Genomic DNA, 27,121 nt, shown 5'->3' with positions numbered 1-27,121 from the left:
GGACTTTTTTTGTGTGTTTTGGGGTGAATCTTGTTAAACCCAACCTACTATTTAATATAATTGTCATTCAGTAGCTTTCTGTCAAAAGGTGGCCTGTAGCTAGTGATGACTACTTAGCACCAAATGGGAGTACATTAGAGCTAAAAAGTGAATATCAGTAAATCTGCACAAATAGCAGGCATAAATCAAGACTGTTTCAGGCAACTAAGAACACATGGTTCCTCCTACTTAGCTATGGCACACTAATAGCTCCCTCACTAGAAGTTATAACTGCCTCTAAAGGCATAAGGCTTTATGTTGATCGATTGTACTCTATACACAAATATCAAATAAAAAACGATCATAGCCTATTCTAAAATCTTAAACTATAAAACTTTTAGAATAACATATAGGAGACTAGCATGACTCTAGGATAAGCGAAGATTTCAAATTGGTTCATTTAATCTCCCAAACTGTATTGATATAAGTCACAAAACATTCTTTCTCTTTCCTTTCCAGCAAGATAACTTTTCTTAATCTTCATTTTGAATAGCAAAAATGAGCCATCCAAGTGATTTTTCTTGGGATAAAGTCTGCTTTAATGCAACTTTTTTATTTTTGCCTAGAGTAGAAGTTTTACAAACCCTGTCTTACATGATATTCAATGTCCCTAAACTACCTCTTTTGTGGATCATCATTCCTCTCACTATAAAGCTGTTTTCACAGCATTGATGACTCCTGAGAGATGTTACAGACTCTATAAGCTACAACACCTCTGTCAAGATCATGTGTTTTCCTTCCATTGTCCAGATCATCCAAGCACCATATACCACATGGCTGCTCTTCTGTGGAAACTGTGAACATCGCCCTGTAACCATGAAGGTAATAGCTGCCTGCCCCCCACCCCCTTCATTTAGTCAGAATTACAAAAGCATCACTGCCTTGCTCTAGGAAGCGTCTTTAAAACACACTCATTGTGTTATACTTACAATCCCTCCCTCCCTTGTCATGTGTGTGTGCATACACAAAAATACACTTCATGTAAAATATCGTGTACTTATTCACTTGGACAAAATTAATTTCTTTCAACATAACCTGTGTACTGATTAAAATTAAAATAACTTATTTTTCACTTATTGTCACAGTGAGGTAATGGCATTTAGGACTTGGGACTGCCCTATTGGAGAACAGGAGGAGGAGGATGAGCAGGATTCTGATGCTGAGAGAGAGTAAGCAGAATCCTGCAGAATCAAGGAAGATTTATTTCCAGGTATAGCCATGTAACAGACTGCTTCTAACAGTGTAATGAAAACTAGGAAGAACTAAATGTGTTGCTAAGGAAGGATCTCTAGGACATTGTTAAGTAAGGTAAAGTATGGTGCATACAAGCGTGCATAACATAATAAAATGTGTGTTTTTAAATTAATATATGCACATGATTATCTGTGTATTTCTGTAGAATTATATCTATTATAGAGTGTAGAAGAAAGGAATGTGTAAGAAAGGCACATTTTACTCCAACATGTTTGTACTATTTTATATTCTTACTATGTATATGTATTGTTTTAAAATTGCTTTTATTTTTTATGAAAGGACTTACTGCACAACAACTAAATAACATATATTCTCAACATAATAAATATGAATTAAAACTTACTTTTATTCCCATCTGGATTCCATGCTCATTTAAAGTGGAGAATCACTTGGTACAGCTATTAGCCTCTACACATTCCTTGGCAGTAGTTAAGAGTAAAATTTGAATAGAATATTTAATGACTATGATACACTCACTGTTTGAAATGTAGCTAGTTGCAGCTCACATGACACAAAGCAAATTTTTATGGCCAATTGAAATGCAAGCACGGAGAATGGAATTGGAGTATGCATGTCCTCCATTAATTCATTCAATATTTTTATAAACACTGTGTTGGCCAAACAAACCATATACACAGCTACACTCACCCCACACACCTAGAATTAAAATCCAATCTAGTACTAGGACTGTTTTTACTTCTTGGTCTTTTTTTCAGAAAAGATGGGTTAAATTTAATAAGAAAGTTAAAGGTAATAGAGAATTTTCTAGTACAGTTTCTGTTTATGAAGTTAGAAACAGCAGGACTTAATTTACCATCTCATGAAAAATATTGCCAAGTCTGGGCCAATAAAAATCTGTACTCCAGCAGTCAATACAGCTACAGAAAAATGAAAGAATAGGAATAAAAACCTTTAATTATTTTGCATGTTTTGATTGTCATAAAATTTTGTTAAGCATTAAACATATGCATTTATGCATAATGCAAATTACTTGCCACATTTTTATTTATTTACAACATAAACATCCGAAGTGCTGTATGTATTTAGTAAAGTCAATATGATATTAAAGCAATGTCTTCCATAGAAAGTGCATCAGGTTGCAATCCTGCCAGGTGATCTGCTCCTTTAAAATCTTCCCAGTGGTTACCAGCTACCATGACCAAATTAGCCACACAGCAATGGGTGCCAGTCATTGTAACAGCTGAAATGAATAGCTAAGATGCTCTGTGTCCATTCATTTCATGTGGACAAATGCGCCTTTGCACAAGAAAGATGATTAAATGAGACAATTTGTGGGAAAGAACTGTGGAGAATAAGAAAACTGTCTACCTTGGAAACAGTAATGAATATGCCAGCATGCATTTACTTTACAGTTTTCATTTTTGTTCCACATGATGCCTGATTATTCAGATCTCTGAAACCACACACATTTTTAGCAGAGTACACTTTAAACACAGTGAGATCAAAGTACACTTGCTCTGAAATGGATATTGAGAATTCACTACATGCTTCATTATATTCACTTAAGTTAATCATTTTGCTATAATCACAGACACTGCCATTTAATTCATTCTGTTAAAAGAGCAATCTCTTATTAGTACATTACTCCTGCTCCTTATGAATGAGGATCTGCAGAGCTGTTAAATCATCATTTACGGGTTACTGACAGTGTTATTAAAGGGGTGAGTAAAAATATTGTATGTGTATTTTGCACTATAAATTGTCTATGATCAGTACCAAATGACATTCTTTTTAAAAATATGTATTTTCATTGATTTTAGAGAGATGAAAGGAGAGGGATAGAAATACTGATTGGCTGCCTCCTGCATAGCCCCTACTGGGGATCAAGTCCACAAGCCAGGCATGTACCCTGACCAGGAATCCAACCATGACCTCCTGGTTCATGGGCTGACGCTCAACCATTGAGCCACACCAGCTGGGCTCAAATGATACTCTACTCATTTGTTGAGTTAAGTGGTAAACTGATTTATAATTCCAGTTTAAGGTTACCATCTGAAGAGAGAGTGGATTAATTAACATGATTCTATTCAGATTTGATCTTATAGAACAAGCATGCATTTCATCACTTTTATAAGCCATTTCTTTTACAATGTATAAATGTTTAAATGATAATCCAAACCATTGTGGTGAATATAAAATATACCAAAGAAAAAAATCAAACGAACATTTTTTTTAGTAAAAAGACATTTTATTTCCTAAAATATTGTATTGGAAAAAGTGATCTAATAAAATGTGTAATAAACTAACATTTATTTACAAATAATAGAAAAAATTCACTTTTTTTCTCCATGTCTCAGTAGGTGTATTATCTTGGCACACACATGAACTATTTATTTTATTCCCTTTTCTATTGAATTATGTTTTCAAGGTTTGGTACACTGATAGGAAAAGATATAGCTATCTTCTGTCATCAGATATATGGAAAAATAAAATTCATCTTACTTGGGAAATAATCAAAAGTGAGATCCTTATTTATAATACTTGGCACATTTTTAAAATTTAATTATACATTACATGTGAGCTTATATAATTTTTGTATTGTACAGGTAAATATACATTCAATATTTTGTATTAATCTAATTTAATTTACAACATATCATTTTAATCCTAATTTTATACAGATAACTGATCACAGTAAAATGAGAATTTATTAGAGAAATAAGTAAGGGGAAGCTGGTAAACTATAGAGTTGCTAGCTCAAAATGAGGGGTCCTCTGAATAATCTCACCAATCCCTTTGAGAGAGCATCTTTCAATACCGTTTTAGTTTTAGTAAGTGTTTTCTTGGTCCATTAGGTTGAGTCCAATTTTCATGGTCCTGCATTAAAAAGAATTCTGTTCCCTCCACCTTCAAGGTTGTCTGGTTTTTATTTGATCATAGTTAGAGTTTAGTATAACTATCTTTAAATAAAAATGGGCAACATTTTATGATCAATGCAGCAATTGATAAGATGACAAGAAGTATAAGTCACAATTTTACTATGGGTATATAAACTGTAAATGGGTGGAAATATAGAAATTTCATTTTTTTTTAAATCACTAAACTATGCTATATTTTTCTTAAGGACTCTTTTGTAACATTTCACCAGAAGCAGAGTCCAGATTTCTTTCTTTTTTTTTTTTAACTCATTTATTAAACATTACCTTTTATCAAACATTATTTTTCTTGAAAGATGTAAGTATATTTTTATGTTATTCTTTCCAAAGTTATTTATTTAACTAGATTCGCTTTGATTTTATATAGATAAATTTGAATAAGGATCCTGGGGTTCTTTGTGAAATTATTTTTAATATCCTCATTTTTATAAATTCTTTATGAGCTCAGCTTCTCAAACAATACAGGCAAATATTTGTATACTGCAGGGAAAAAACACACACACATTTTGAATTCTAGGAAGCAAGAAACATGCTCATATTTGCATTTTGCATCCACACACATTCTTGTGTGTGTGTGTCTAATAAGAACACATAACATGAGATCTAACCTCTTGACATTTTTAAGTTACAATACAGTACTGTTAATTATAGGCACAGTGTTATACAACAGAACTCTAAAATTTATCTTACACTAGTGGCCCGCGTGCACGGGGGAGGGGGGGGTGTCCCTCAGCCCGGCCTGCATCCTCTCCAATTGGGCCTAAACTGGCAGTCGGACAAGCCCCTCGCAATCCGGGACTGCTGGCTCTTAACCACTCACCCACCTGCCTGCTTGATTGCCCCTAACCCCTCTGCCTGCCAGCCTGCTCACCCCCAACTGGTCCCCTCTGCTGGCCTGCTCGCCCAAAGCTGCCCCCCACCCCGCCAGCCTGATCACCCCCAACTGCCTTCCCCTCCTGGCCTGATCACCTCTAACTGCCTCTGCCTCGACCCTGCCACCATGGCTTTGTCCGGAAGGATGTCTGGAAGGTCTCATGGTCTAATTAGCATATTACACTTTTATTAATACAGGTAGGATATGACATACTGCCATAACTATAACATATCTACCAGTATTACTCTATGAGAATACGTACTTCATGCGATAGGGAGGCATCTAATACATTACATTGTATATGTTGTAAGTAGTAGGAAATACTGTATTCGTAGCAATAATATACACCCTGTGACTTCCCTTCCTGATTTGAGAATGGTTCCCCAGTTCTTTGAATGTTTCCTGACCCCTAATGTATTTTTTTTTGTCATTCAGTGTAACTTTATTTACTGTTTATTGCACATGATTTGAGGTCTTTAATTTCTAACCACCAAAGATTCAAAGGAGTATTTTTTCCATGAAGTTTAACATTAACATTAGTGAATTCGTGTATTCATGTGTTTTTATTGTAAACATCAGAATTATTCACATTGTCATAGATCCTGAACTCATAAGCGTGGACCATGCACAGGCTGGCAGCAAGCCAGGAAGCCACTCTGCAAGCAAACAGATACTTTGCATAAGGAGAAAAGTCATAGCATAACATTTAATGTCCAACCCGAGTCACCTCAGAATGTTACATATATTGACTTCTTAATTCATATAGTATCGGGAACTCAACTGCTTCGTTGGTAACGGGGTTGACCTGGTTTCAGGAGGATTATTTCTGAAATAATTAAGGAAATTATTTGGTTGCTTGCTCCTCCCCAGCACCTTCTCATCCTCAGCTTCTTGGGAATCTTCTCCTTCACCTTCACCTCCTTCTTCTTCCTCCTTTGTGTCCTCAAATCCTTCCTTGGCACCTTCTTCCTCTTCCTCAGCCTCTTCCTTCTCCTTTTCCTCCTCTTCAGCTTCTCCTTCAGAGGGGGGGGGGGGGGTTGATCCTTAGCTTCCTCAGCTTTTGCAGCCTCAATGGTCTCCTTCACCTCGATCTGCTCCTCCTGGACTTGGCTGGTGTATTAAGAAGGGAAGGAGCAAGTGGACATCAAGTAGGAGCTAGTCTGTAAACCACCTTAGGCAGATCGACCAAAGACCTGGGAACTCTGGGAGTAGCCACTGGCTATGCTTCCCACGCTGGTGAAACTGAGCTGGTTCTCCTCACCTTCCAAGAGTTTCCTGTAAGCTGCAATATCAATATCCAAAACTATCTTCACATTGAGGAGGTCCTGGTATTCTTTTAAATATTGTGCCATTTCACTCTTTGTAGTTCTCATTCTCTAATTTGTTGATTGTGTCCTGAATAGCACTAACGTCGGAGTTCTGCTTATCCTCCAGCTCTTGCAGCTGCTTTCCCAGCATTTCGTTCATGCTCAGCTTGCTTCAATTTCCAGGGTCTTGGCCTTGAGCAGGCAGCAGCTCTTGGACACCTTGTCTTTGGCGGTGCCCACCACGTAGATGTTCTTGGCAGCACTCTCAGTCAGCAAGGTGAAGCGGCTCTGGTACCATTCTTTGGCATTCTGCATGTTCTTGGCAGCCAGCTTCTCCTACTGGGCGCTGATGTCCTTGAGTGTGGTGGAGAGGTAGAACTTGGAGAACATGTCCATCTCCATGGAGATCTGAGCATACTGGATCTGCGCCTGCATTTTGGCGATCTCCTCTTCATGCACCTTCTTCAGAAAGGCGATTTCGTCCATCAGGCTGTTGATGCACTTTTCCAGCTCAGTGCCGGCGAGAGCCACCTCATCTGCACCTTTGCGTGCCTCTATCAGCCAGCCCTCTGCATCCTCATGGTTCAGCACCTCTTCCTGGTAGCATGCCTGCAGGTTGCTCCCAGCCCCTTCCAAGCCCCGGTGCCTCCTAACTGCCCACTTCCCTCTCCTCTCCAGGGACAGGGTGCGGTGGGGCGGGGCACAGGCATCCCATTTTCATTAAAATGTTCAACCCCGGCCTGCTCCACCTGTGTCCACAGGTGGCCTGGGGGCAGACAGTGATCCCAGAGACCCTGGCCACCCCTGCCTACCCAGGTCCCCGATTGCCGCCTGGACCCCGCAGGCTCGTCAGGCGCTGCCTGTGCCACCTGCCCGGGTCCCCGATCGTGGCCTGGACCCCACGGGCAGCATCAGGCGCTGCCCGCCCAGCCTGCCCAGTCCCAATCGCAGCCTGGACCCTGCGGGCGGTGTCAGGCGCTGCCCATGCTGCTGCATATGCAAATTTACCCACCATCTTTATTGGGTTAATTTTCATATCACTCCTGATTCGCTGTGGGCGTAGCAGAAGTACGGTCAATTAGCATCTTTCTCTTGTATTAGTGTAGATAACTGACTACATACCCATTCATTGAACAGCAACTTTCTACTTCCCCTATGCTCCACTCCAAACCCCAGGCCCTGTAAGCCACCATTCTACTCTCTGCTTGAATGAGTTTACTCTTTCAGATTCCTTATATTAGAAGAGTCGTGCAGAATGTGTCCTTCTGTGACTGACACTTAGCATAATGTCCTTCAGGTTCTTCCATGTTGTCATATATGACAGGATTTCCTTTTGCTATATATATTACTCTTTCTTTATCCATTCATCTGTCAATGGACATTTAGATTGCTGACTTAAACTCATTTGGATATATAATCATGAATAAATATTATAAAAAGCAGTCATCATACCTTCAAAAAGTTGGAAATATTTTAAGAGATAAGGCAAATACATATAAATGCAAATGAGCCAGATAATTTATAATTGATGTCATCTAGGCCACAGAAAATAACTTCAATAGATACAGAAAAAAAAATGGAGTCTGACTATTTGAGTATATTTAAACATCTGTCCAAAAAATTTTGGAAAAGGCAAAAATATACAAAATAACTAATTTTGTAAAATAACTTATTATTTTTAAAAGAAATCATGCCTTACAAATTTATTATGATTACTATCGTGAGATGTAGCAAGAATAAAGTAGTCATCCAGAGACAGGTCCTTGGAAATGTCTTTTAACAGTGTTTTATCTAAAGGTGTTCAGAAAAACTAAAGCAAACAACAATCCCCAGTGAATTTTGTCATCAATGATTCAAGTAACATTTATTTAAAGCCTCCTACATTCTAGGTTCTAGGAGTTGAATGTTTCTCCCATTCTATGTCCCCCTCTTCTGATGGAACAGACAACCTCTAACATGCCTCCTGTCATTCATTCCCACTGCATTGTCCAACACTGCCCTGCATGATAAACAGGATAGTGTAGAAGTTAGGATATGTTACTTCAAGAGATAAGTTATAAAACACAGTGCCTTCTGTCTTGAATCCATTGTTTCTTTTGCATTATTTGCTCCAGTGGAAGACATAATGTCAACAGTCATATGCACAGGCTTATATGGCAAGGAACTGAAGCATCTTTCCAATAGCCATCAATGTGAGCTTGGAAGTAGATCCTCCAGACCCACACAAGCCTTGTGCTGATGGTCAAAGCAGCAGCTGATGCCTTGATTGCAGCTTCATGCAAGACTGCCAGGATTAACAGACTAAGCAGTTTTTAGACACTTAAAAACCCAGAGAAACTTAAAATTAATGTTTCTCATTTTAATCTGCTACATTTGGGTAACTTTTATGCAGTAATAAGCAATTAATACTTGGGTATCTGGAAGTGAGTGGCATGTTGCTGTAAAAAAAACAAAACTTATAGGACTGCTTTGGGACTGAGAAGAAGGTTTTGCAGACTTAGGGAAAAAGAAAAGTGCCTTGAAGAAGCTGTTACTTGAAGACTCATGGCTTTTGATAAACTGGGTAACAGTTTCAAGTAAAGGGAGGTAGTACCACCATTATTGGAAGAAGGAAGAGTTTTGCTCAAAATTAAGTTAACAACATTGTCCTCCAAAATCATGAATGAAGTAGAAAATTCATCTAATGAATTGGATGATCTAACTTGTAAGATAATAAATATAATATTAAATGTGCCACCTGGTTTCTTTTTTGCTGCTTTTAACAAAATGCATGAGGATGGAGATAAACTAAAGAAAGGGCTAGTAAGAAAAAGGAGCCTTGACTTCATAGTTTTGAAAACTCTCTGCCTCTCCTTGCAGCAAGATGCTACAGTTAACAAATGGCCCCCCTCATAGTAACCACAAAGGGAAAACCTGTAACAAGAAAAGATCAAGAAGATCTTTACACACAAGAAAATGATCAAGAAGTCAAAGCATAGTGATAACAAAAGACATCAAAACATAAAAAAGACAGAGGTATAAAAAATAAGGAATAATGGATCTACAAAACAACCAAAACACAATTAACAAAATGGCAATAGCAAGTTCTTTCCTATAAATAATTACTTTAAATAAAAATTTATTCAATTCTATAATCAAAAGACATAGAATGCCTGAATAGATTTAAAAAATAAAATCCAAAGATATGCTGCCCACAAGCAACTTTAGTCTTAAAGATACAAATAGACTGAGAGTAAAGAATGTAAGAAGTCATTTCAAGCAAATGCTAATTTAAAAAAATGCAGGGGTACCTATAGTTGTATCAGACAAATAGACTTTATACTAAAAGTAGCAAAAAGAGAAAAAGAGCCCTAGTTGGTTTGGCTCAGAGGATAGAGCATAAGCCTGCAGACTAAAGGGTCCTGGGTTTGATTCGGTCAAGGGCACGTACCTCAGTTGAAGGCTCCTCCCTGATCCAGACCTTGGTCAGGGCTTGTGCAGGAGATAACCAATCAATGTGTTTCTCTCACATTGATATTTCTTTCTGTCTTTCCCTCTCTCTTCACTCTCTCTAAAAATCAATGGAAAAATATCTCAGGTGAGGAATAAAAAAAAAGGGGGGAGACAAAGAGGGTCATAATAACAAAGGGGTCAATTCATCAAGAATCTATACTATTAAAAGGGTAATATGCTAATTAGGGCTGATGTCTTCCGGACATCCATCTGGACGTCCATCCAGACAAAGCCACAGCAGCTGTGAGGCCCAGGGCTCAAGCAGCCATGGGCTCACGGCAGCCATGGGCTCACAGCAGCCATGGGCTCAGGCAGCTGTGAGCCCCGAAGGCTTGCAAGGGAGGCTCAGGGCTTGCGGCCAGCAATGGCAGCAGCAGCGGGGTGATGCGGGCAGCGCCTTCCCCTGATCAGCCCGGTCACCTCCCGCAGAGGGAGGCCAGACTGAGGCTTAGGCCTGCTCCCCATGGGACATCCCCTGAGGGCTCCCAGACTGTGAGAGGGGCAGGCCGGGCTGAGGGACCCCCTGCCCCCAGTGCACAAATTTTCGTGCACTGGGCCTCTAGTATATAATAACTGTACTTGAGTATATAAAGCAAAAACTAACAGAGCTAATAGGAAAAACAAGCAGTGATACAATCATAGTTGGGCTATTTCATATCCCATTCTGAACAATGGATAGACCATCCAGACAGAAACTCCATAAGAAAAGAGCATATTTGAACAACACAATAGATCAAATGAACATATAACTGCAGAATGCACATTCTTAGAATATGGAACTATATGTTAGTCCACAAAGCAATTCTTAAGAAATTCAAGAAGATTGAAATCATACAAAGTATCTTCTCTGACCACAACAGCATAAAATTGAAAGTCAATAACAAAAGGAAAACTGGAAAATTTATGAACACATGGAAATTTAAAAATACTCACCTGAACAATAAATGGATTAAAGAAGAAATTTAAGGGAAAATAAAAAGCTTCTTGAAACAAACAAAAATTAAAATACAACATGCCAGAACTTATGAGATGCAACATAAAAGCATTACTAAGAGGGGAGTTCATAATAATAATGCCCGATGCATGAAATTTATGCTTGGAAGGGGAGGGGCAGGTCTGTCAGCCCGGCCTGAATCCTCTCACAATCTGGGACCCCTCAGGAGATGTTGGGCCTAAACTAGCAGTCGGACATCCTGCTCACAATCCAGGACGCTGCATGCACCAGTGTCCATACTTTTCATAGAGGTGAAAGGCATGTTGCTGTTGTATGGGCAGCTACGTTTTTTGCCTTTATTATAAAAAGTAGTACATAACAGGATCCTTCTGAGGCAGTAGTACCATTTTCTCCATCTTATGGGTGGAAAAACTGAAGCAGAGAGAAGTTAAGTAATTGGCTTTGTCACACACTTATAAGTGTCAGAATCAGGCTGACCACAAAATGTGCAAGCCAGTTCATGCATGTCATTGCTGCATCATCCTGTTTTTTCAGTGTTAGAATAGCCTTGCCAGGTTTTAATTTTTAAATCTAAGAAACTGTTTCCAATATACAGGGTAGGGTCCCTAGGCCTGGCCAGTGATCAGGACCATCTGTGGGACAACCAGTGGGTGGGGCGATTGAGGGGCCCCCGCTGGCACCTGCCCTGCTGTGTGTGTGGCCCTGCCCACTGATCGCCATGGCCTGGCACTGCCTGCTGGTGGCCTGGCACTGCCTGCTGTGCAGCCCCGCCCACTGATCACCGCCACAGGTAGCCTCCCTCTCAGGGGGCAGACGCTTAATATAAGAGCTGCCCCCAACCTGGGGCAGCTCCTGAATTGAGCATCTGCCCCCTGGTGGTCAGCACAAGTCATAGCAATCGGTCATTCCACTGGTCTTTCCTCAGTTCAGTCGATTTGCATATTAGGGTTTTATTATATGTGATGATAGAGTCTTTCCTGCTGGGTTTCCAGGATGCTTCCTGGTCATAGTCCATTGACCCCATATGTGGACCTCAAACTCACTTCAATTATTTCTAGAGTCATAGTTTTCTTCTGATTGAAGCATGGCCATCAGAAGTCTTACAGCATTTTCTATACACCTTGTTCTACATTTGATTATTTATTCACTCTTTTAATATACTGAGAACTCTTTATTTCCAAGCAGTATGTTGAGCTCTCCAGAGTTCCAAACATGCATCAAGCAGAAACATTCCATAAAACTTCCCAAATAAGTCAGGGTACTCATCTGTACAGCATTCAAAACACCCTGGTGTGTGTGTGTGTGTGTTGTCAGGTATACAAATAAAGGCTCATATGTAACTACATATAAACATTTTGACATTTTCAAAGATATAAATATAATCAAGTATTATTGTATTTTGGGTTGATAGCTCTACTTTATGTCCTACAGAATTTAAAAGACAAATAAATAAAAAATGATATATTTATATTATTGTTCATACAATAGATAAAGATGTAACTTATGGCAATGACAGCATAAAGGAGGTGAGAGAGAAAACATGAATAGAGGCAGCTTTTAATTACATTAAAGTAAAATCAGTATTAATTTAAAGTTTAGGATGTTAAGTGTAATCTTCAAGGAAATAAAAAAGAAAATATCAAAAATTATGCAGAAAAAAATGAGAAGGAAATAAAAATGGTTCATTATTTTAAAAAACACAAATAAACACAACAAAGACAGAAATAAAGGAAATGAGGCACAGAAAGTATAAAGTATACAGAAAACAAATAGCAAAATGGCAGGAGTAAGCCCTTCTTTATTAGTCATTATTTTAAATGCAAATAGATTAAACTCAATCAAAAGGCAGAGATTGGAATAATGGATACAGAACATATGCAACTATGTATAGTCTACAGGAGATTCAGTTTAAATTGAACATCACAAATACTGTAAATTGAAAGTGAATGGATGAAAAAAATGCTCTGTCTAAATGGTACCCTAAGGCAGCTGGGATGGATCTATTAATATTAAAAAAAATTTTTTTAAGTCAAAACCTACTACAAGAGACAAAAAAAGATCATTATAGATTGACAAAGGGTCAACTTATTAAGAAGATGTTACAATTATTAATATAAAGCACTCTTGTACCTTGATAGTAGGAATTTAAAATGGGTTTAGCAACTCTGGAAAATAGTCTTGATTGTTCCTTAAAAAACTAAGAAACAGATGTGTACAACAGCCAAAAGTAGAAGCAACCAAAATACCCATCAACAGATGAATGGATAAACAAAATGTTGTATATGCAAGTACTAGAATACTATTCAGTAACAAAAAGGAATGAAGTTCTGAAACATAAAGAACTTTTAAGCAAGACACAAAGGACAAATATTATATGATTCCAATTAGAAGAAGCATACAGAATAGGTTCATTCATAGAGACAAAAAGTACATTGAAGGTTATAGGAGTTGTGGAGAGGGGAGAATGGGGAGGCATTGCTTAATAATTACTGAGTTTCTGTTTGAGTGACGAAAAAAGTTTTGGAAATAGATATCCCAGATGATTTCATGATAATATAAACACCACTGAATTGTAAATTTCAAACTGGTTAAAATGGAAAATTTACATTATACGTGTGTGTGTGTGTACACACATACACACACACACACACACACACACACACACACACACACATATATTAGAGGCCCGGTGCATGAAATTTGTGCATTCCCCGGGGAGCGGGGGGGTGTCCCTCAGCCTGGCCTGTGCCCTCTTGCAGTCAGGGAGCCCTCGAGGAATGTCCGACTGATGGCTTAGGTCTGCTTCTCCTGGGGAGCGGGACCAAGCCATCAGTCGGACATCCTTAGCACTGCTGTGGAGGCAGGAGAGGCTCCCGTCACTGCTGCTGTGCTCGCCAGCCATGAGGCCAATTTCTGGTTGAGCAGCGCTCCCCCTGTGGGAGTGCACTGATCACCAGGGGGCAGCTCCTGTGTTGAGCATATGCCCCCTGGTGGTCAGTACACATCATAGAGACCAGTCATTCTGCTGTTTGGTCAACTTGCATATTAGCCTTTTATTATATAGGATATCCATACATATCTATCTATCTATATCTATCTATCTATCTATCTATCTATCTATCTATCTATCTATCTATCTATCTATGTATGTGTGTGTGTGTGTGTGTGTGTGTGTGTGTGTGTGTAAGGGTGACCTTCCAGATAACATATATATTACAATAGAGGCCAGATGCACCAAATTCATGCAAGGGGCTCAGCCCTCGCAGCCCTGGCTGCCTCACAGCCCCTTGCAGCCCCTTGCAGCCCCTCGCAGCCTCGGCTGGCCCTCGCAGCCCTACCTTCCTCCGGAAGGTCCGGACATTCTGCTGTTTGGTTTAATTAGCATATTAGCTCTTTATTATATAGGATATATTATTGCAATATGAAAAATATTTAAAACTTCAAACAAAACATTCTCCTTTTAGCTCCAGGCTTATTTCCAGCCTTGGAAAGTCTTGGGCTCTTGTTGGCCCCATTTGTGTGGGTAATGAGAGCAATTTAAATCAATCACATTGATCCTGGGAATTGGGCATCTTTATTGGACAGGAATGACTTTTATAAATAAATTTTAGGCAGAAGAATATATTTTACTGCCTTCAAACAGATGGAATTAACTAAAAGTTATAGAAAGATAATGTTTTAAGAAATATCAAAATTTGCTATAGCTTTTTTGAATTATTTTTAGGGATGGTGACATATTTATGTCTCATTATTTAGTTAACATGCTATGCAATAAAATTTGTAAGATATGCCACTGTATTCAGTAAATGTACTGTCACCTTAATCTCTTATTTGAAATAACTTCAAAAGATAGGGATAGTTAAATATTAATTAATAATCATTTCACAAATGCTTCACTTTTTGTTGTTGTTGTTAATCCTCAGCCGAGGATATTTTTCCATTGATTTTTAGAGTGGAAGGAAGGAGGAGAGACAGAGACAGAGAAACATCAGTGTGAGAGACACATCAATTGGTTGCCTCCTCCATAAGCCCTGGCCAGGGCTGGGAATTGAGCCTGCAACTAAGGTCCATGCCCTTGACTGGAATCAAACCTGGCACTTTTCAGTCCACAGGCCTATGCTTTATCCACTGAGCCAAAACCAGCTAAAGCCAAATGCTTCACTTTAGAAGTTAGTACAGAAATAAGGCATTCCTCTTTTCTTTTTTAATGGCTCTCTTACCCTTCAGACTTAAGGGAACTCAGTCTCAGCAATAGAACATGGTTTTGTAGCAAATGCCTTGATAAAAAGTCCATTCAACTTTCAAAACACCAATTATTAAGTGGTTTAATATAAGCATTTTTGTTAGAATTCAATTGGAATATCGTGCCAAAAAGAAACATATTTAAAGCTATTTAGAGTAACAGGTTTGTTGGTAGGGTGACCTTCCAGATAACATACTTACTTTTGCTTTCAGTCCCATAGTGAGACCTTGAAGATAAGTGTTTTTAGACCAAATTAGAGGGGAAGATATTTAGAGGCAGTTGTGGTCCTGGTAACCTCAGAATTATGTGTTGTTATAATATACTGGAATAGTATATTTAGGTTAAATAAGATTGCTGAGCTGTTTGACAAATTCCAGAAAAGCATATGCCTCTAGACATGTTGGCATTATGCATAGCAAAATGCATTAGAATATCTGATGTGAAACTAAGTTTATAAAAAGTAAATTATTAAGCTGGCAGATAGAAAATTTTGCTCAAGGTGTTCACATATTATAAATGCCACTGTCAGATGAATGCAAATGTTACTTTCAGAAAGTAATTTTGAAAATTGTGTGGCAGCTTTTAGAGGAAAACAATGATTTATCCCCCACCAGAGCAGCACAATTTACTACTGGAGTATTCTAGGAGTAGTTACAATATGCTGTTTTTAATTAGTTGCCTGCTTCTCCCTGGAGGATTTGGAGCTAAAATATTTCCATTAATGAAATTCCACTAGTGAATTCAATTTACAGAATGACTTCTTTGAAAATCAGATCACCTCCAACATCTTTACCCTTTTGGTCAGTTATCCTTAATGGTGCTCTAGGAAAAAGTGCAGCTTGAGAACATTTGATAATGGGGTCTTTTTGCCACCATGTACCAGTTACAATAAGTTAGGATAACTGGGGCGGTTAATCAAAAGACCCTGTAGCTAGAATGATAAGCAGTAATTTAAACTATCACAATGCTTATTTATTTAACAATCCCCAAAATGTTCACTTAGTTAGCCAGCACAATTAAATAGGACCCTCATGGTAGGAAATATTGAATGCAGCTTTAAACTACTTAACTTCCTCTCTGGGGCTGTTGACACATTGGAAGTCTCTGGCTTACACTTGTCATGATGTGCCTGGTTATCAAGATATGGTTTGCAGGCCAATAGCTCCATCTTGAGATAATCTGAGGCATGGAGGGATTCTAACTAATGGCCCCATAGTTAGTGACATGTTTTACTCCTGTTCTGTGCTGACTCTTAGAGTGTCTTCCAACATTTCATCACGTGGACAGCTTTGGCAATTTCAGCAGCATTAGTAGGAAAAGAAGTCGCTCTCGCCCATCGCTGAAGAAAGGTAAAGTCCACAACCACAGACCAGGGCACATTGGCACGTGTGCTTCATGTTGACTTTGTTATGTCTTCTTGTCTTGTGCCTAAAGTTTGCTGAAATCTCTCCATTCTAAAAACTAAACAAAACTAAATTAAAAAGTTTCTTTCATATTCTTTCTCCCCAAACTACAGTTACACTGGTAAGTAATTTCCTAATGCATCACTTAAAATATACTAATTGAAGAATCCAGTTCTAGAGAATCACTTGAAATTCTGTATTCAACTTTAATGAGCCTTTTAAATCTTGCTTCTTCTATCTTGCAAATTCACCGCCCCCCACTCCCATTCAGTCAACTTCCTTTTCAGAGATGTAAAGCTACAGTTCAAATTCATGGATAGGTGTCATTTAACTCTAGTCAACACATTTTAAATTTTAATTGTTTTTTTAAGAAATCATACATATAGAAGAGACTATAAATCATGCATGTATGAAGAATCAGTAAGAACCTGCTTAGCTATAAATAGTATACTGACTTATCTGATAAAATTATTTTGCTTAATTTAAAGTATAGCTTCTTTACCTATTTGTGCAACATTTAACAAACATAGTTTGCTTTAAAATTTGTTGAAATGGAATTGTAGTGGATATTTTAATGTATGGACTACATCCAAGTTAATGCGTGATGTTGTAGTTCATTCATTTTCATAGCAATAATATCTATTGTATAAACAAATGATTTATTGTGCAGTTCTATTTGGGACTGGCTATGTAATTTGTGAGGCCCAGATCAAAATGAAAATGTGAGGCCCCTACTTGAAAAAGTATTAAAAACTTTAAGATGCTCTGGCTGGGTGGCTCAGTTTGTCTGAGAGTCCTCAGGTACACCAAAAGGTGGCAGGTTCAGGGCACATACTGAAGGCAACCAATCTCTCTCTCTCTCTCTCTCTCTCTCTCTCTCTCTCTCTCTCTCTCTCTCTCTCTCTCGCTCTCTCTCTCTCTCATCTCCTCCAGCTGCCTTTCTTCCTCTCTCTCTAAAAATCAATAAAAATATCATTGGGTGAGGGTAAAAAAGAACAAAAATACCCCCAACAGCCTTAACCCTTTGCACTTGCTTGCTTTTTTTCTCGAGCTGCTACCGATGCTAACCGTGTTGAGTAACACTTGACATCCGAGTGCAAAAGGTTAAGATGGTGACAGCAGAGTATTAAACCCATCATAGGAATATTTTAAGTGTGAAGCCCTATAAGACTACATAGATCACATGCCCATGAAGCCATTCTTGATTCTGTCAGGGATTTACATGTGGGTCATTGCTTTTTATTTTGTTTTTCTTCCTTTTTAGTTAACAATATAGCTGCTACAAAAATCCTGCTAAATTTCTTCTGGAGCACAGGTTCAGGAGTTTCTCTACTATATATATATATACCAGTCTTTTTACTGTTTAAAGGATAGACATTTTTTAAATTTAGTAGTTAATGGAGGGATATTCAGCAAAGTGTTTAATACAAGTTACATTTTCAATACAGATTTTTCTTTTTCTCACATCGTTATCAATCTATTTTATACTTAATGATATGTAATAGAAACTCCTTGTGATTTTAATTTGCTTATTTTTTAAATGTACATATTTTTATTGATTTCAAAGAGAAACAGAGAGATAAAAACATCAATAATGAGAGAGAATCATTGAGTGGCTGCCTCCTGCATGCCCCCACACTGGGGATTAAGCCCTCAACCTGGGCATGTGCCTTGACAGGGAATAGAACTGTGACCTCCTGGTTCATAGATAGACGCTCAACCACTGAGCCACTCCAGCATGGCTAATTTGCTTATTAATAAGTTAATGATTATCCTTCCTTTTATAACCTGTTGTCATGACAATTTGGATTGAAATTACACTTAACTCTACCATTGTAAGGACAATTGACATCTTCACAAATTGTGTTTTCTAATCACTGAACACTTTATATATCTCCATCTTAATTCTCTTTTAAAGTTTTACAATTATATTTTAAAATTTGTATTTAGAATTCTTATAGATTGTTCATTAGGATTTCCTCTACTACCTAATTTTCATCTAATACTTTTACCTAGTTTTACTTATTTTTAGTGCAATGTGTGATAACAATCTGCTAAATAACAGGGGGGAAAAAAGTCTGTATTTCCTGCTGTTAATTAACAGACTTTCCTTTTCTGTGAAAAAAAAAAATATATAAATATATATATATATTGTCCAGAAACAACATTCCCTCAGTGTATGAATCCCAAAATATAGATTTTTCAAGAGTAATCTCTATTTATTGCCTCTATTTTCTGATTATGACTTTGCAATCTCACTTTTTATTGGCTAATGTACTAAAATTTGGTTCTTCTGAAAGATCATTGACCATATAATACTAAAGTCACATAAATGTTAAAATTTAATCTCGGTTTCTGTTTGACCTCTGAACATTTCATACTCTCCTTCGAAAGCTCTTTTTTTTTTTTTTTGTCTTGGTAGCAGTGCATAGTCCCGATTCCTTCTTTCTTTTCAACATAACTCCAGAGTCACCTTCACTGATTAAAAAACCAACATGAAACAAAACAAAAAAAACTTCTCCCAAGTTGCTGCCTTGATCATTTGCTTAAAAAAATTGTTTTTCAGTAGTTGACTTCAATATTACCATAGCTTTAAATAATATTATTTAGGCAATAACTGTCAATTTTATATTGAAAATATAACTTTCCTATCACTAACCAAGTCTTCAGTTTTGTTATTTGTCATATCCATATTTTGTTCTACACAAAATATCATATAATTCAATGATGACTAAACTCACACAGTCCTTATATCCCCCATATGATTAATGATGTCACTTTTGTCAAAAATGTGACAAAATGTTTAACTCTTAGGAAACAGAACTCTTTGAGTGACCCTAAGACTCTAAAGTGGTTTGTAGTATTTACAGGATCTTGTCAGAGATACTCTGTTACCTCATGGGCAGTAAGTCATGAATTCATAGAGTTTTGTTTTTTTTTTGTTGTTTTTTTATTGCCTTGATAGATGTATTTCTTGAGCAAATTTACATAGTTTATTAAACAGAAAATAAACCTCTCAAATAATTTCAGTTCAGTCTAGATGCTAAACTTTCACACATCTCCTCCTGCTGAGAGGTTGCTTCTTTTCTTCTCATTCTGTGCTCTCAGCATTTAACTCCCATCTAACAGTTTGCATCAGTTTTCTTCTCTATCAGGAATTCATGTATCTATATGTGAGTAGATCATAAAAATTTCAGGATCTTAAAGTTCAACAAAAACAAATAATGGGAAAAAAAAGAAGCTTTAACATGTTTAGGTTGGATAATAAGGAGAGAAAATATTTATGGAAAACGTAATATACTCCCAGGACTGTGTGAGGCATCTTGCATGCAATAAATCATTAACACGTTCATTTATATAGATTGTAATGCTTTCCTATTTACAGAGCAGGAAAACTGAAGCTTAGAGAAGCTAACTTTTCCAGGATTACTCAAAGGGATTGAGCCCCTTGGCTCAGAATTGGAAGACTCAAAATCCTTGGCACTTAAATGATCTTCCTGGTGGCTGTTTCCCTCATAAAGAAATGCAGGATGACAGAAGGCAGTAGCATTATCTAATTCAAGAAAACTGTGGAAAAGAAAGAGGTATTGCCCAGACAGCTGTGAAACAAGATTCCCTCCATGTATGAATCCCCAAAGGACTTCCTCAATTCTGATTGAAGTTACTTGGAGCACAGAAATTCCAGGCCTTGAATCTCAATATAATACTCAATTTCATTGTTTCTAAAACATCTATATATGATGTCCCATATAGTTTTCCTCCAGCTTCTCAAATGCATCCTATTCTTTTGTGACCATTGCACCAATGATCTTTGTGTGAACAAGTGAATCATAGCTAGACTAGTTGAATAGCAGCAATATTTCTAATAACTACTATTATGGACTAAATGTTTGTGTCCCTCCCCCCACCCCCCACCCCAGAATTCATATATTGAAAGCTTAGCCCCCAATGTGTTGACATTATGCGGTGGGGCCTTTGGAAGACAATTAGGTCATGAAGGTGGAGTCACTTCATTTTGGACTTGCTCAGGACCTATTACCTTTTTCTTTTCTATTTCTCTTTTTGGAAGGAGAGTGTCTACTCTCTATCTGACCCATCTCAAACTATGGAAGCGTATAACATGTTTGATTTCACAAGTTCACAGCTAAGAAAGTTTGCCTCAGCATAAATTGTACCTTGAGTTTTACCCATACCTGACTTAGATAACATTTAAATGACACTTTGGAGTTCAATGTAAAAGTTGATTCTGGAACAAGACTTTGGAGGCTAAGGAATGGAACAAGTATCTTTTGCACATGAGAAGGACATGAATTTTGGAGGGTCACAGGTAGGAATACTATGGACTGAATGTTTGTGTCCCCACAAAATTAATCTATTTAAATCCTAACCCCTAAAGTGACGATATTAGAATGTAGGGATTTTTCGAAGTAGGTCATGAGGGTGGAGCCTTCATGAATGGAATTAGCACCCTTATAAAATAGGCCTAAAAGAGTTTCCTCCCCCTTTCTGTCATTAGAGAACGTGCCACAAAGAAAGCCATCTATGAACCAGAATGAGGATTAAAAAGAGCAATAAACTTTTAAGATGGTGACAGCAGAGCACCAGATAATGAAACTGCCAGCACCTTGATCTTGTACTTACTGGACTCCAGAACTGTGCAAAATACATGTCTGTTATTTATAATCCATTTGATCTACAGTATTTTTTATAGTAGCCCAAATGGACTAAGACAATTATATCCTTTGTTTCATTCATAAGGAAAGTACTAGACATTATAACAGTAAGTTAAAATTTGTGTCCAAAATAGAAAGACAAGATAAAGCATGTTTAAAAAAGATTTATAAATTATCTAATTATCAAAACAATAGAGATGAAAATACAAGGATTATGTTCTTATGCCAAAAAAGTATAATAGAAAAAATCACAATACCCCAAATTTTAAAAATTATAAAATAAGAAATATAATAAATTAGTTATACAAATAATGTGAATGGGTCCTTTTGATTATGACTTAAATATAATATTGTAGTCTATATTATCATTCTTCACAATTATTTCTACTGCTTCCTATGAGAGAATGACACTCCCTTGCCCTAAGGACCTCAGGATTGGTCATGTGTCTTGCTTTGCCACTGAAATATAAACAAAAGTGATAATTTAAGCAAAGGTTTAGGATTTAGAACATGATTAGCCATAGTTTTGTTTGTTTTTTCCAGTAAGGGGGGCAAAATTATTAAAAAAAGACTGATTGGTATCCTGTGGACAGAACCACACTGATTCATTATAGATGTGTGACCAGGAGCTAGAAATAAACCACTATAGCTGTAAAACACTGAGATTCTTTGTTTGTTTGTTTGTTTGTTTGTTTTTCTTTTACTGGCATACAGGTTATCCTATCCAGAATAATAGAATGCTATATAGAGAAAGATGTTTTTTTTGGTTGTTGTTGTTTTTATTCCAGGTGAATAGAATCCTATCTAAAGAATATTCTATCCAGGATTTTACAAGTCATACATAACCCTTTTTATCTACCTACATGCTCCAGCTATTATGTGCCCACCTTTTTGTTGGGATGGTGAATTAGCCATGAAACAAAACCCAAACCTATCTCCTCACAGAACTTACATTCTATAAAAAGGTGAAAGGTAAATCAAATAGTTAAATTTTAGAATGTTAGAATATGATAAATATTGTGGAGAAAAATAAAGAAAGGAGAATTAATGGAGAGTCCAGTGGTTGGGAGGGCACTGAACATTTAAATCAAGTTCTCAGGAAAGATTCCAAAGAGAAGATAGCATTTTAGCAAAGATCTAAATGATTTGAAGGAGCAAGACTTGAAGGTATCTTGGAGAGAATACTGGGCAAGGAGAGCAACTTGGACAAAGATCCTGAGCCAGGAATATAATCATGGCAAGAAAAACAATGAAACCAGACCAGAGTGAGTGAAAGAAATTAGAGTAGGAGATAAAATCAGAAAGATAATGCTATTCAGGTCATGTGAGGCCTGGTTTTGGCTTTTATACTGAAGGAAATTGGCAGCCACTGGAGTGTTTAAACAGATACAAATTGAGAAAAAGCCTACCTTGGCTTTTGTATTGTCATGTATTCAGAAGGTAGAATCCAGCTGGACAGTTAGTTGGGAGGATTTACTTGTAGTCCAAGAAAAAGGTGACAGTGCCTTCAACAGGTAGAAGCAGTGAAATTTGCTTGATTTCTGCTTGTAATTGACTTTAAATTGGAAATGATGACTGATTAGAAGAATGTGATTCCAAAACAGTATCAAGGATGACTCAAGTCTTTGCTTTTAGATAATCTAGAGGAGTTGAGGAGTGAGGGGTATGAAAATCAGGAGTCTATTGAATTAATGAGCCTATTAAATTTGAGAAATCTCTTAGATGTCCAAGTGGAGATGGTGAGTAACTAATGAATTCATGGTCTGGGGTTAAGGAGCGTTAACTAAGCTGAAGATATACACTGAGTGGCCAGATTATTATGATCTCTGAATGCATAATAATCTAGCCACTCAGTGTGTGTGTGTGTGTGTGTGTGTGTGTGTGTGTGTGTGTGTGTGTATATATATATATATATATATATATATATATATATACACATACACATATATTAGAGGGGCCCGGTGCATGAATTTGTGCATGGGTGGGGTCCGGCCAGCCTGGCCAGGGGGAGGGGACATGGGCGGTTGGCCAGCCTGCCTTCTGGTTTAACTCCTGGTCTAGGGGACAATTTGCATATTAGCCTTTTATTATATACACTTAGGATATACACTGAGTGGCCAGATTATTATGATCTCTGAATGCAGAGATCTCCTGGGGATCGGGCCTAAACCGGCAATCAGACATCTCTCACACAATCCAGGACCCCTGGCTCCTAACTGCTAACCTGCCTGCCAGCCTGATCACCCCTATCCACCTCTTCCTGCCGGCCTAATCACCCCTAAATGCACCCCCTGACATCCTGGTTGCCCCCAACTGCCCCCCTCTGCCGACCTGGTTACCCCCTAACTGCCCCCTCACTGGCCTGGTTGCCCCTTACTGCCCCCCCTGCTGGCCTGGTAGCCCCCAATTGACCCCCCTGCAGGCCTGGTCACCCCCAACTGCCCCCCTGCCAGCCGGGTCGTCCCCAACTGCCCCTCCTGCCGGCTTGGTCACCCCATGCAGCCTGCTGTTCAGTTGTTTGGTTGTCCCTCACTAACCCCCCTGCCAGCCTGGTCGCCCCAAGCAGCCTGCTGTTAAGTAGTTTGGTCATCCCTCACTAATCCCCCTGCCAACCTTGCTGCCCCATGCAGCCTGTGTTCGGTCGTCTGTCCGGTTGTTTCTGTTGTGACGGCCCCTAGCTTTTTATATATTAGGAGGACCAAATATAGTCAATTACCTGAGTTATGTGACTATTTATGTGACAAATATAATTAAGTAAAAAAGAGAGGGAACCATTATCACATCTTTTTTTTTTTTTAAATCCTCACTCAAGGATAGTTTTTTTCCATTGATTTTTAGAGAGAGAGGAAGAGAGACAAATATCGATCAGTTGCCTCCCATATGCACTCTGAGTGGGGCTCAAACCTGAAACCTGGGTATGTGCCCTGACCAGGAATCAAACTAGTGACCTTTTGGTGTACAGGATGATGCTCAACCAACTGAGCCAAACTGGCCAGGTCTATCACATTATTTTAAATGACAAAAGAATTATAACTATGTTGAAATTCCTTTTCAAAATTATTGGATTATTCTGTTTTCTATAAAAATGTTTATTGTTGATAATATTGTTAAATCCCAAAAGAAATTTTAAAAATCAGAAAAAGAGAAAATACTAATAACAACAGAAATAGGAAAAATAGAAAAAATGCTTAATCAATTCACTCTAAGCCATATCACTTGGAGGTTGGGAAGATTAAACAAACCTTAGTTCTATTTGATTTTAAAGGGGAGATTCCAAATACCTTCAAGTGACACATAATATAAAGAAAATGTAGAAAAACAATGAAAATATGTATTCTTTTTACCAATCTACAGATATAAAAGTAAACACAAAAATATAAAGGTACAGACAGAAACAAACAGCCCTAACAGCTGTCATCTCATAGTTGACATAGCATTAAATGTTAAGCTATGGTGTCCTGCTGAACATAACTAGTTTCCTAAATTCCCAGTATCAGATGAAATTGCTCTATGATCCTAATGAAAATAAATAAACAAATAAAATCTGTTTATAATCACTTCTGAACAAAAACAACAACAACAAAACCCTGCAACACTGGGCAGGCAACAAAAAGACCAAATAGACCCCTTTCCAGGATACCACAAGTGATTGCTGTGTCCTCTCAATTACAGTTTCACCCTTACTCTGGTTTCCCATCATCCTAGAGAACAACTATTGAGACACTAACCAAGAGGGCCTTAATGTTCCCCTCAGTTTATTGTTAGTCAGCTTTCTTTCTGAGAATAGGACCCTGACCTCACTTTTCTTGGAAGATTTACTTTAGAAAACTTTTAATTGTAAATTATTTCTCTGGTCCTTTGAGATATAAATCTTCTCCCATGCTCTGGCTAGTTTTACAATCCAGGAATGTCTTTCTCAAGGATCTGGGAGACATATTTTTGAAATATAATCATAAAGGACGATAGCTCCCCTATTTTCTAGCCTCTGTGAGAGGGCTAGAAGCCTCCCTTCTTCAATAAACACCTATTAACAAACATAGGAGGCACAGTCACCTTGACCAATCTCTAGCCTAATGTTCTGGTTATTTCCATTAGCTCACCCCAGCACTTAGGAATTCTCCTGCCTTTTGTTTCAGTAAAGCTGTGTTCAATCCCTCTCCCTTATTGAAACTTCCTAACATCATTCAATCTAAAAATGTAATATTTCATTGAACTCTCCCTCAAACCATCTAACACAATCACAAATCCTACAACAAGATATCCCACACTTCCCCATAAGATCTGTTCTTTGATTACTGGTGTTTCTGGTAAACTTGGCTGGTGAGTACCAACAAGATTCTAAATGAATTAAAAAAAAAAACATTAATCAAAAGTTATAAAAATATTAAATCACAATAACCTGTGGTTTATGGAGGAATGAAAGAAAAGTTCTTGACTAAACTGTTAAAATCTAATATGAACCAGACTTTTAAACTCTACAGTTTTTCAATTCTCTTTATATTATCAAATGATATATGAAATTAAGTAGTACATATACAGACACATTAACAGCACAATTCATTCAAGAAACATTAGAAATAGGAAAAAAATTCTGTAATATTGCAAAGTGTATTAAATCCCATTATTGCAAGGACAAGCATTTTAAGTAGAAACTTGAAAGGCAAGTAAGAATTAGGCAAGGTAAGGGCTAAGCATTTAGTGAAACATGAAAAAGCTCAATAACTTAGGACATGAAATATGATGAGTCTAGGTTCAGGGAAAACCTCTAGATGATTTGACATGTGAATTCTTTCACATATTTTAAAACAACAAATACTAACATTGCTACACAGACACTTCCAGAAAATAAAGGAGAGAACACATCCTATCTCATTCTATGTGGCCATTGTTACCCTGATACAAAGCCAAACATCCTATCTAATAAAAGAGTAATATGCAAATTGACCATCACTCTAACACACAAGATGGCTGCCCCATGTGGTCAAAGATGGCTGCCCCCATGTGGACACAATATGGCTGCCACAAGATGGCCAGCAAGGCAGGGCAGTTGGGAGGGACCAGGCAGGCCTGCAAGGGAGGGCAGTTTTGGGCGATCAGGCCAGCAGGGGAGGGCAGTTGTGAGGGACCAGGCCTACAAGGGAAGGCAGTTGAGGGTGATTAAGCCTGCAGGGGAGGGCAGTTAGGGGTGACCAGGCCTGCAGAGGAGGGAAGTTAGAGGTAATCAGGCTGGCAGTGGAGCAGTTAGGCATCAATCAGGCTGGCAGGGGAGTGGTTAGGGGGTGATCAGGCTGGTAGGCAGAAGCGGTTAGGGGCAATCAAGAAGGCAGGCAGGTGAGCAGTTGGGAGCCAGCAGTCCTGGATTGTGAGAGGGATGTCTGACTGATTGGGCCTAAACAGGCAGTCGGACCTCCCTTGAGGGGTCCCAGATTGGAGATGGTGCAGCCTGGACTGAGGGACACACCCCCCCATGCATGAATTTCATTCGTGCACCAGGCCTCTTGTAGAAATCATAATATACAACTTAAGATCAATATTCCTTATGAACATTGACACATAACATTAGTATAATAGTAGAAAATCAAATTTAGCACTTCAAGAAACACACTCTACTGCCCAAACTCAAATAATGGACTCAGAGACACGAAGCACCACAAAAGCAAAACTTTTAATAGCAGTCCTGCAAGATCGGGTGTCTGGTAGGCAGGCACACCCAGAGGAAGTTACAACACAAAATTTATCCCTAGTGCACGAGTCCCTCCCCTGGTTCCTCATTGGCTGAATACTTTGTGCTACACAATCTTCCCAAACATTGCTTAAGTTTCATTATTTCCTATTGGGTTATTGAAGAAGTGGGCTATGGGCTTTTTAGTTGACTCGACCTCTCTTTGTCTCTTTGTGGTGGGAAGGCCTTCCTGGGGTATGTGCTTTCTGACACGTACATAGTCTTTAGCCACTTCTTCATTCCATTGTGATCTATCCTCCCC

The 27,121-nt window shown here is 38.1% G+C and overlaps 1 pseudogene; it reads left to right on the top strand.

The window, feature by feature from the left end:
• The first annotated feature begins 765 nt into the window (after positions 1–765).
• LOC103289696 (ATP-dependent RNA helicase DDX54-like) overlaps positions 766–27,121 on the top strand; it is a 41,513-nt pseudogene continuing 15,157 nt past the window's right edge.

Source organism: Eptesicus fuscus, chromosome 8 (assembly GCF_027574615.1).
Source record: "Eptesicus fuscus isolate TK198812 chromosome 8, DD_ASM_mEF_20220401, whole genome shotgun sequence".
In the NCBI taxonomy this organism is placed as follows: Eukaryota; Metazoa; Chordata; class Mammalia; order Chiroptera; family Vespertilionidae; genus Eptesicus; species Eptesicus fuscus.
This window is presented reverse-complemented; position numbering and strand designations above follow the sequence as displayed.